The sequence below is a fragment of the Solanum lycopersicum genome, chromosome 4 (assembly GCF_036512215.1).
Source record: "Solanum lycopersicum chromosome 4, SLM_r2.1".
Classification (NCBI taxonomy): Eukaryota; Viridiplantae; Streptophyta; class Magnoliopsida; order Solanales; family Solanaceae; genus Solanum; species Solanum lycopersicum.
The window spans coordinates 4,327,990-4,338,545 of record NC_090803.1 but is presented as its reverse complement, the minus strand read 5'-3'; the positions used below and the strand labels follow the sequence as shown (position 1 = coordinate 4,338,545).

Below are 10,556 nucleotides of genomic sequence, written 5' to 3'. Positions count from 1 at the left end.
CTGCCCAAGCCAGCCAGCAGCCAAGGGGGCCAGCAGCAGTTGAAGTTAAAGAGACAGCCGTTACAACAGTTTCAGCTGTTATGGGAGTTACAGCCGTTAAACTTGGTAGTGGGGCGGCAGTTTCAGGAGTTTCAAGCCTTTGAGAGGCTTGTGCAGAACATGGGGCAAACTAGGAGCATCTAGGAGTCCTTCTTGGAAGACTTAGAAGCTTGTCTTGTAGGCATAATCTTAGGAACTTGTATAGTGTAGCATTTACTATCTCTTAGGCATTAGAGTAGTATAAATAGTTCATTTTACTTGTAAAGCATCCAATTATTTATAGAGTAATAGAAGTTCCTTCTTCTAATATTCTGTCTTCCTTCTTATTTTCTTAGAGATCCGAGTGAGAGGCTAACTTGAGTTTGCAAGAACGTGCAAGAATCGTGAGTAAACCGTCAAGTGCCGCACAGAGTCTTGTCTAGATCAAAAAGTCCGTGACAATTCGTTAGACCATCCAAATGGGTCGGACAAGCCGTGATGGCCAACTGTATGCATAGACAAGGTCTTGACAGACGTCCACGAAAAATTTGGCATTTTTGACGTCGGAATCTGGATCACCCAAAAAATGGTGTGCTATAGCACACGAAAATCGTCGAAATGAGGGGTATGCTCGCTTCGGGGCTCGTTTGACCTTCCAAATGGGTCGGACAAGCCGTGATGGCCAACCGCATGCATAGACAAGGTCTTGACGGACGTCCACGAAAAATTTGGCATTTTTGACATCGGAATCTGGATCACCCAAAAAATGGTGTGCTATAGCACACTAAAATCGTCGAAATGAGGGGTATGCTTGCTCCGGGGCTTGTTTGACCTTCCAAATGGGTCGGACAAGCTGTGATGGCCAACCGTATGCATAGAAAAGGTCTTGACGGATGTCCACGAAAAAATTTAGCATTTTTGACATCGGAATTTGATACACCCAAAAAATGGTGTGCTATAGCACATGAAAATCGTCGAAATGAGGGGTATGCTCGCTTCGGGGCTCGTTTGACCTTCAAAATGGGTCGGACAAGCCGTGATGGCCAACCGTATGCATAGACAATGTCTTGACGGACGTCCATGAAAATTTTTTGCATTTTTGACGTCGGAATACGGATCACCCAAAAAAGGGTGTGCTATAGAACACAAAAATCGTCGAAATGAGGGGTATGCTCGCTTCGGGGCTTATTTGACCTTCTAAATGGGTCGGACTAGCCATAATGGCCAACCGTATGCATAGACAAGGTCTTGACGGACGTCCATGAAAAAATTTAGCATTTTTGACATCAGAATCCGAATCACCCAAAAAATGTTGTGCTATAGCACACGAAAATCATCGAAATGAGGGGTATGCTCGCTTCGGGGCTTATTTGACCTTCCAAATGGGTCGGACTAGCCATGATGGCCAATCGTATACATAGACGAGGTCTTGACGGATGTCCATGCAAAAATTTGGCATTCTTGACGTTGGAATCCGGATCACCCAAAAAATGTTGTGCTATAGCACACGAAAATCGTCGAAATGAGGGGTATGCTCGCTTTGAGGCTCGTTTCACCTTCCAAATGGGTTGGACAAGACGTGATGGCCATACGTATGCATAGACAAGGTATTGATGGACGTCCACGAAAAAATTTGGCATTTTTGACGTTGGAATCTGGATCATTCAAAAAATGGTGTGCTATAGCACACGAAAATCATCGAAATGAGGGGTATGCTCGCTATGGGGCTCCTTTGACCTTCCAAATGGGTCATACAGGCCGTGATGGCCAACCATATGCATTGACAAGGTCTTGACGGATGTCCATGAAAATATTTGGCATTAGTGACGTTGGAATCCGGATCACCCAAAAGATGGTGTGCTATAACACACGAAAATCATCGAAATGAGGGGTATGCTCGCTTCGGGGCTCGTTTGATCTTCCAAATGGGTCGAACAAGCCTTGATGGCCAGCCGTATGCATAGACGAGGTCTTGACGGACGTCCGCAAAAAAATTGGCATTTTTGACGTCAGAATCCGGATCACCCAAAAAATGGTGTGCTATAGCACGCGAAAATCGCCGAAATTAGGGGTATGCTAGCTTCGGGGCTCGTTTGACCTTCCAAATGGGTCGTACAAGCCATGATGGCCAACCGTATGCATAGACAAGGTCTTAACGGACGTCTACAAAAAAATTTGGCATTTTTGACGTTGGAATCTGGATCACCCAAAAAATGGTGTGCTATAGCACACGAAAATCGTCGAAATAAGGGGTATGTTCGCTTCGGGGCTCGTTTGACCTTTCACATGGGTCGAACAAGCCGTGATGGCCAGCCGTATGCATTGACAAGGTCTTGACGGACGTCCACTAAAAAATTTGGCATTTTTGACGTCGGAATCCGGATCACACAAAAAATGGTGTGCTATAGCACACGAAAGTCGTTGAAATGAGGGGTATGCTCGCTTCGGGGCTATTTTGACCTTCCAAATGGGTCGGAAAAGCCGTGATGGCCAACCGTATGCATAGACAAGGTCTTGACGGACGTCCACAAAAAAATTTGGCATTTTTGACGTCGGAATCCGGATCACCCAAAAAATGGTGTGCTATAGTACACGAAAATCATCGAAATGAGGTGTATGCTCGCTTCGCGGCTCGTTTGACCTTCCAAATGGGTCGGAAAAGCCGTGATGGCCAACCTTATGCATATACAAGGTCTTGACGGACGTCCACGAAAAAATTTGACATTTTTGACGTCAGAATCTGGATCACCCAAAAAATGGTGTGCTATAGCACACGAAAATTGTCGAAATGAGAGGTACGCTCGCTTCGGTGCTCGTTTGACCTTCCAAATTGGTCGGACAAGCTGTAATGGCCAACCGTATGCATAGACAAGGTCTTGACGGAGGTCCATGATATACCGTGGTTTCACGGTAAAATTAATACTTTTTCCTTAAGTTTAGTGTTTCCGAAAGCCTTTTTGTTGTGCTAATTTTGATATAAGTTTCTCTTTGTTTTGCAGGAAATTCGTCCAAAGCTGAATGCGGAGATTTTGAGCGAAAAATGCAGAAGAAACCACCTACGGAGCTTATGACGGTCCATTGTGCATGTGATGGTCCGTAGGTGGCAGCGTAGAGAAGCTGCTGAAGGAAGATGGGGAAGTCTGACCAAGTGTGGGATTACGAAGCTTGTGACGGTCCGTCATGGCTATGACGGTCCGTCTTGCAGGTTCGTCGTGAAGATCAGAGAAGTGATTCCAGTACCCAGATTCCAAGAGTTGAAGTATTTTGAAACGAGACCCTCGACGGACCGTTGTGCCTATGACAGTCTGTCACACTTGCCGTCGAGGGGAATGAAGAAAGCAGCAGAAGAAATTGCACTAAGTATGGGATGACGGAGTCCACGATGGTCCGTCATGACCACGACGATCCGTCGCGTTGTTCGTCGACCCAGCCGCGTTTTGGCAGATTTCCAGTAATTAGAATCCTTGTGTAATTAGGTTTTTATTTTTTATAAATTGTTCGAAAAACCTCATTTTTGAGGTTGGACTCTGCTAGATTAGAAATCATATTATTAGACTTTGTTTATTAGTGTTTGATTTTTTGGAGATTCTTACAAGTGATTTTTGGTGAGTAATCAAGAAATTTTTCGGACTTTACTCTTTCTCATTGAAGTAAGTACATGAATTCTTATTTAATATATTTGAAAATTGTGTTTATGGCTATGAGGAACTAAAATCCATAACTAGGGTTGTGGGAACCATAGGAAAATAATCAGATAAACCCTAGCTAAAATAACAATTCTAGAATAGTGTCTTGCATGTATTAATAATTCTTTCGCTTAGAAGTCTTTTTAACGGATGATCAACGTTAGAACTCGCCTTAATGCTACTTGCCGGACCAAGGAGGTAGATAATAGGAAAAGAATTATTAACATAGATTTAGTGTATCCTATCTAATAGGCTAGTATTGATTGGTACGAGGTAATAACTTAGTCAAATATCGAATACGATGCTTAATATGAGGTAAAGATAAGGGTTAGGAAAGCAACACACGCAGCCAGACCAAGGTGCGGAGTGAGATTGGATCGCATTTCAGAAAAGGGCATAGAGGTTGATCGAGCTAAAGTTGAGGTAATAGAGAGACTTCCCCCGCGATCTCTGTGAAAGGTGTGAGAAGCTTTCTTAGGCATGCAGATTTTTATCGGAGATTCATCAAAGACTTTTCAAAGATTGCACACCCATTGTGCAAATTGCTGGAGAAAGAATGTAAATTTTGTTTTGATGAATCCTGTCTTAAAGCATTCGGTGAGCTAAAAGAGAAGTTAGTGTCTGCGCCTATCATTATTTCTCCGGATTGGAACAGTCCATTTGAGGTAATGTGCGATGCCAGTGGGGTGTCTCTTGGTGTAGTATTGGGACAGAGAAGAAACAAAATCCTTCACCCAATTTACTATGCTAGTAAAGCCCTAAATGAAGCCCAGAAGAACTACACAGTGACTGAGCAAGAACTCCTCGCAGTAGTCTTTGCTTTTGAGAAATTTTACTCCTATTTGCTAGGTACTAGAGTTATAGTGCATACTGACCATTCAACATTGAGATATTTGATGGCGAAAAAGGATGCGAAACCAAGGCTGATTCTTTGGGTATTACTGGTGCAAGAATTTGACTTTGAAGTGCTGGATAGAAAAAGGACTGAAAATCAAGTTGCTGATCATTTGTCTCGTCTAGAGGATGAAGCTATGAGAGAGTTAGGGGATAAGACTGACATTGATGATACTTTCCCCGATGAACATGTATTGGTTGCTTCACAAGACTTGATTCCATGGTTTGCAGATTTTGCGAACTATCTGGCTAGTGATATTGTTCCATCAGACTTGTCCTTTCATCAAAGGAAAAAGTTCATGTACGATGTGAAGAAGTTCTTTTTGATGAACCATACTTGTATAGGAGTTGTGCCGACGGGCTTATTCGGCGTTGTGTGCCAGAATGTGAAATGTTGAGTGTGTTGGAGGCATTCCATTCTTCACCTGTTGGCGGACATCACAGTGGTATCCAAACCGCTCATAAGATATTGCAATGTGGTTACTATTGGCCAACTCTTCATCAAGATGCTCATGGGTTTGCTAAAGCATGTGACAAATGTCAACGAGATGGTGGTATTTCAAGAAATCAAGAGCTCCCTCTAAACCTCATTCTTGTGATTGAGTTATTTGATGTATGGGGTATTTACTTTATGGGCCCTTTCGTGAGTTCTCATGGGATGAAGTACATTCTTGTAGAAGTTGATTATGTATCTAAATGGGTCGAAGCCATAGCCCTCGCAAGCAAAGAAGGGAAGAGTGTCACTGCATTCTTGAAAAAGAATATATTCTCCCGTTTTGGCACTCCAAGGGCCATTATTAGTGATGGGGGCTCTCATTTCTGCAACAGATTGTTCAAGGGGTTATTGGAGAAATACGGTGTTCTCCATAATGTGTCCACTCCTTACCACCCTCAAACTAGTGGGCAAGTTGAAGTATCGAATCGGGAGATCAAACAGATATTGTCCAAAACAGTGAATGCTAGTAGAACGGATTAGTCGAGGCTTGATGATTCTCTTTGGGCCTACCGGACAGCTTATAAGACTCCCATAGGTATGTCTCCATACCAACTTGTATATGGGAAAGCTTGTCATCTTCCGGTTGAGTTAGAGCATAAAACCATGTGGGCTATGAAGAAGTTAAAAATGGATTGGAGTGAAGCTGCAGAGCAATGGTTAAATGGGTTGAATGAACTTGATGAATTTCGCTTGAAAGCCTATGAAAGCTCAGCCCTATATAAAGAAAAGATGAAGAAGTATCATGAAAACAAAATTGAAAAATGAGACTTTATGGTCGGGGATTTAGTGCTTCTATTCAATTCCAGATTGCGCTTGTTTCCAGGCAAACTCAAGTCCAAATGGACTGGTCCTTACACGGTTACCCAACTATTCCCTCATGGAGCAGTTGAGTTGGAAACTAAGGAGGGTGTGCGGTTCAAGGTGAATGGACAGTGCATAAAAATCTATCTCGGGCATGCTGAATCGGCGAATGAAGTGATCGAGGCATACCATCTTGATGAAGTCTGAGTAATCAAGTGGCCCCAGTCGTGCCGCGACATTAAATCAGGCGCTTGTTGGGAGGCAACCCAATACTTATCGTCTTTTTAATAATGGTAGAATTTTTTCTATTAATGGGTTTTAAATTTGCAGGCACATCACCAGGAAATTCTGCAGAAAACTACTCCGCAGTAGACACTGACGGATACAACGACGGACCGTTGCGCATGCAACGGACCGTCGTATGCATCCATCACACCAGGTACGTATTTCTGTCATTTTGAATATTAGGGCACACACGACGGAACCTACGATGGCTCATCACAGATGCGACAGACCGTCGTCGGGGAACCGCTGCGTGATTAATGAATTCTACCCGACACGACCCGGCTGGACCCTTTTCAAAATCTGACCGTTTATACTCCCCCCTCCATATTTCATCCTATTACTTCCTTATTCCCCTCATCTCCCCTGTCTTTTCAACTTCCACACTTCCCCTCACTGATCATTGCTCCCAAAATCCTCCTAAGCCTTATACTTATCATCCACTAGTCGGTTCTGCTGCTGTAGGTGTCTACCTTGCCAACTGAATCATTCTCCGTTTGTTTTCCTCTCCATTTCCAAGGTATGTGTCTCTACATTTATACTTATTTATCTTGCATTTTTGTTTTGTAGTTAGTATTAGCTTAGTTCTTAGTCGTATACTGTTTCCTCTATATGATTATGTCTAAACCTAGGCTCAAAATGTTCGTATGTGCCATGTTGATAACCCTAGGCATAGGTGATTTTGCTTTGGTAGTTTCCTAGGTCGTTGGGATAGACACATATAGGTCCACAACACTACAAGACCATGTGGGTTCATCGGGGATGCGTAGGGTACACCTAGTTCTAACACTGCTACTCAGAACGAGACCCCGATGACGGACCGTCGCACACACGATGGACCGTCGTAGGGTCCGTTGCACAAGCCCTTGCACCCCTGCCCAACGACACCTGTGACGGACCGTTGTCTTCACGACGGTCCGTCCTGCACAACCATTCTGGTTGTTAGAGACCCTGTTTCTAAGGGTCTCCCAACATTTTTTATGTGTCCTACGACGGACTCTTACGACGGACCGTCATACCCACGACGGTCCATCCTGCACGACTGTCATGATGGTTAGAGACTTCTCTGATAAGGGTCTCCCAACATTTTCTAACTGTCCTTTGACGGACTCTTACGACGGACCGTCGTACCGACGACGGTCCGTCCTGCACGATCGTTATGATGGTTAGAAACCCCTCTGATAAGGGTCTCCCAACATTTTCTAAGTGTCCTACGACAGACTCTTACGACGGACCGTCGTACCAACGATGGTCAATCCTGCTTGACCGTCATGATGGTCAGAGACCCCTCCTTCAGGGTTCTTTCTATATACATAGACTAAGTACAACACGATGGACCTCATGACGGTCCGTCATATCCACGACGAGCCGTCATCTAGCCCGTCGTGTGATACAGTTTCACTAACACTAACACACTATTTTAAATGTTTTATGTTGTATGGGCTTGCCTGTCTTGTTTGACACTACTCGTACTAATAGTGATCCTTTGTAGGTACTATCTACTATGGCACCCAAGCAAGACCGAGCCTACGCACGCGGGCGATCCAAGACTGTTGCCCCGTCTGCACGCTTGATCATTGGCTCTGATGATGAGCAGGACCCTGAATATGTGCCCCAAGGCACTTCCGCACCTTCCCGTGCTGCACGTGCCCCCAGAGCCACACCCAAGACGGTGGCGTCCGGCGTAGTCACTGCCTCCCAGTCTTATGAGGAGTGCATACTGACCGGCACACCCTCTGGGTCATCCACAAATGAGGAAGGAGCGTCTGGCTCCTTAGGAGTATCCTGGTCCAAGAAAGCTTCAGGCTCTGCTGAGGTTCCCGCACCCGCCACTGTTGCAGCATCGGCCTCGTCTGATGAGGCTGACAGTTCAGACTCTACATCCGGTGCACCAGCCCAGGTCCCCACCCCAGCCTCTGACCAGCCAAATTGGTGGTGCGTCGAAGGCCAGTTTCAAGTTTACTCCGACGCCAAATTCCTGACTGATAAAGGAGTAATGACTCGGACACTCACCTTGGAGCGGCGGGTACTTACAGGAAGTCTCCCATCGATGCCGGAGATCCACAACCTATTCACCAGGCATCGTTTAGAGTGGGCAGCCCATCCGTTGGGACGATACAGCGAGGAAGTGGTTTGAGAGTTCTACGCATCCTACGTAGCGACTCTCCGATCACAGATCGATAGGCGGGCTACTCCCGCTAAACAGGCCCCACTGGAGCAGGTTCGAGTCCGGGGCGTGCAGGTTGACATTTCCCTGCCAGCTATCTGCCGGTTCCTATACGGCGAGAGTGCAGATGCTACGCGGACTCCCCACACTGCCGAGTTTGACTACTGCTGGCAGATAGTGAAGGATGGCCAGTTTTTGCGTGAACAGGCACTGAGAGAGACCACCAAGAGGTGGATGGCCCTGCACCTATCAGTCGACGGAGAGGGTGCAGATTGGGTTTTTTAGCCGAAGGGGGCCATCAAGAAGGCCAACCTAACGTTCATCGCGAAGTTCTTGTGGCTGCTCGTCCGTCATTGCCTTTCCCCCACAGCTGCTGATAACATCGTCACTTGGGATCGAGCAGTGTTGATAGCGGCGATGATAGCCAAATTCGAGGTCGACTTCGCATGGCTTCTCCAGGCAGTCATGCACGAAAGGTCATTCAAGGTCACTACTACCTACCGCTTCCCGTGTATGATTTTTGCCCTTTGCAAGATAGCAGGTGTGCCCATATGGAACATAGATCAGTTGAAGACCCCGCAGAGAACCGTTGACGGCGGCCTCATCAGAGACGAGGCTAATGATTTGGCCCCACGTCGAGGGCCCCGTCCAGAGCTGCCACCACTAGCTGATGATCTTGCAGATACGGTGGCCCAGGCCCGCACCGCTACACAGGCGTCCACTGACACTACCCCGGTCGAGTCTATCTCGGGTAGTAGCCCAGCCCCGAGCTCCTCTCGCACAGCATCTCTACCGTTACTGGCCCCGCTTGCTAGGGTCCAAAAATTGGAGGCACAAATGGCCACTCTTCTGCATCATATCCAGCCGTGGATGCAGAAGTCTATTACGGAGTCTGAAGCGCGTATGGAGAGGAAGATGCAGCGGAAGATTGCTGAGGTGCACCAGCGCCTAGATGCATTTGAGTTGAGAGTGTTAGCCCGCCCAGCCCCTCCGGTAGATGTGTCGACTCTTCAGGCTGCAGTCGACAGTCTTCGTGCAGACATCGACACGATCCTAGAGGAGAGAGTGCCGGAGCCTGTCGAGCCTGTTGAGGACACTGTATTGGCGGCCCTGTTTGCTCCTTCAGAAATTCCCCCACCTTCCCCTCGAGATAGTACAAAGAGGCGTAGGGGTCAATTAGAGGATGAGGCGCGAGCAAGGAAGAAGGAGCGCCGAGAGATGGAAGCCGCGAGGAGAGCCTCACTTGCTGAGGCGAAGGCACACCAAATCAGAGCATCGCAGATAGCGGCTGGGGCGTCTAGCTCCCGCACTGTAGAGACAGCAGGAAGCACTACTGATGGTGCGGTTGCTGTTGAGGACATCACTGAGGGTGTCCAGATTGCTGAGGACATCACTGAGGGTGTCCAGATTGCAGAGGATGTGGGTTCTGGGAAATCGGACCCACCAGATTGCTGATCGACGGCGCTATGCGCCACAGGTTTGCTTCACCTACCCCTCTAATCTTTAGATTTTTTATGCATTGGGGACAACTGCATGCTTTTTTGTTGGGGGTGGGGTAAATGGAAAGTGAGTGTTAGGGTGAAGTCTGAGTAGCCCAACTCACTATCCTCTTTTGGGGTTTTCTTGCCTGTGTTCTTTTTCCCCAAAAGACTGATTACTTTTTCTGTTGAACCGGCACATTATATCTTTTGTACATAGTTTAACTCTGAAGCATGATGTCTAAAATGATATCCCGATAAAACTGGAAAATGTTGCATGACTAGGCGTAGTAACTGATAATTGTGTGGCTCTAAACATGAAATAAAGTTACACCATTGCGTTACCCTAAATCTTCAAGTCAAACCAGGTGTCTGATAATCTGGTATAGTGATGATATGTCAAGTGAGTGTGAGGAAAGTTGAATAGTCCACTACTGGTACTGAGCTAGAACTTGCCTGGTTAGTCCGTCGTGCCTGTGACGGTCCGTCGGTGGCAGCGTAGAGAAGCTGCTGAAGGAAGATGGGGAAATCTGACCAAGTGTGGGATTACGAAGCTTGTGACGGTCCGTCATGGCTATGACGGTCCGTCATGGCTATGACGGTCCGTCCTGCAGGTTCATCGTGAAGATCAGAGAAGTGATCCCAGTACCCAGATTCCAAGAGTTGAAGTATTTTGAAACGAGACCCTCGACGGACCGTTGTGCCTATGACGGTCCGTCACACATACCGTCGAG

The 10,556-nt window shown here is 46.6% G+C and overlaps 1 pseudogene; it reads left to right on the top strand.

Moving 5' to 3' along the window:
* Nucleotides 1-516: 516 nt before the first annotated feature.
* Nucleotides 517-9,799, top strand: LOC138347835 (uncharacterized; annotated as a pseudogene).
* Nucleotides 9,800-10,556: the final 757 nt, after the last annotated feature.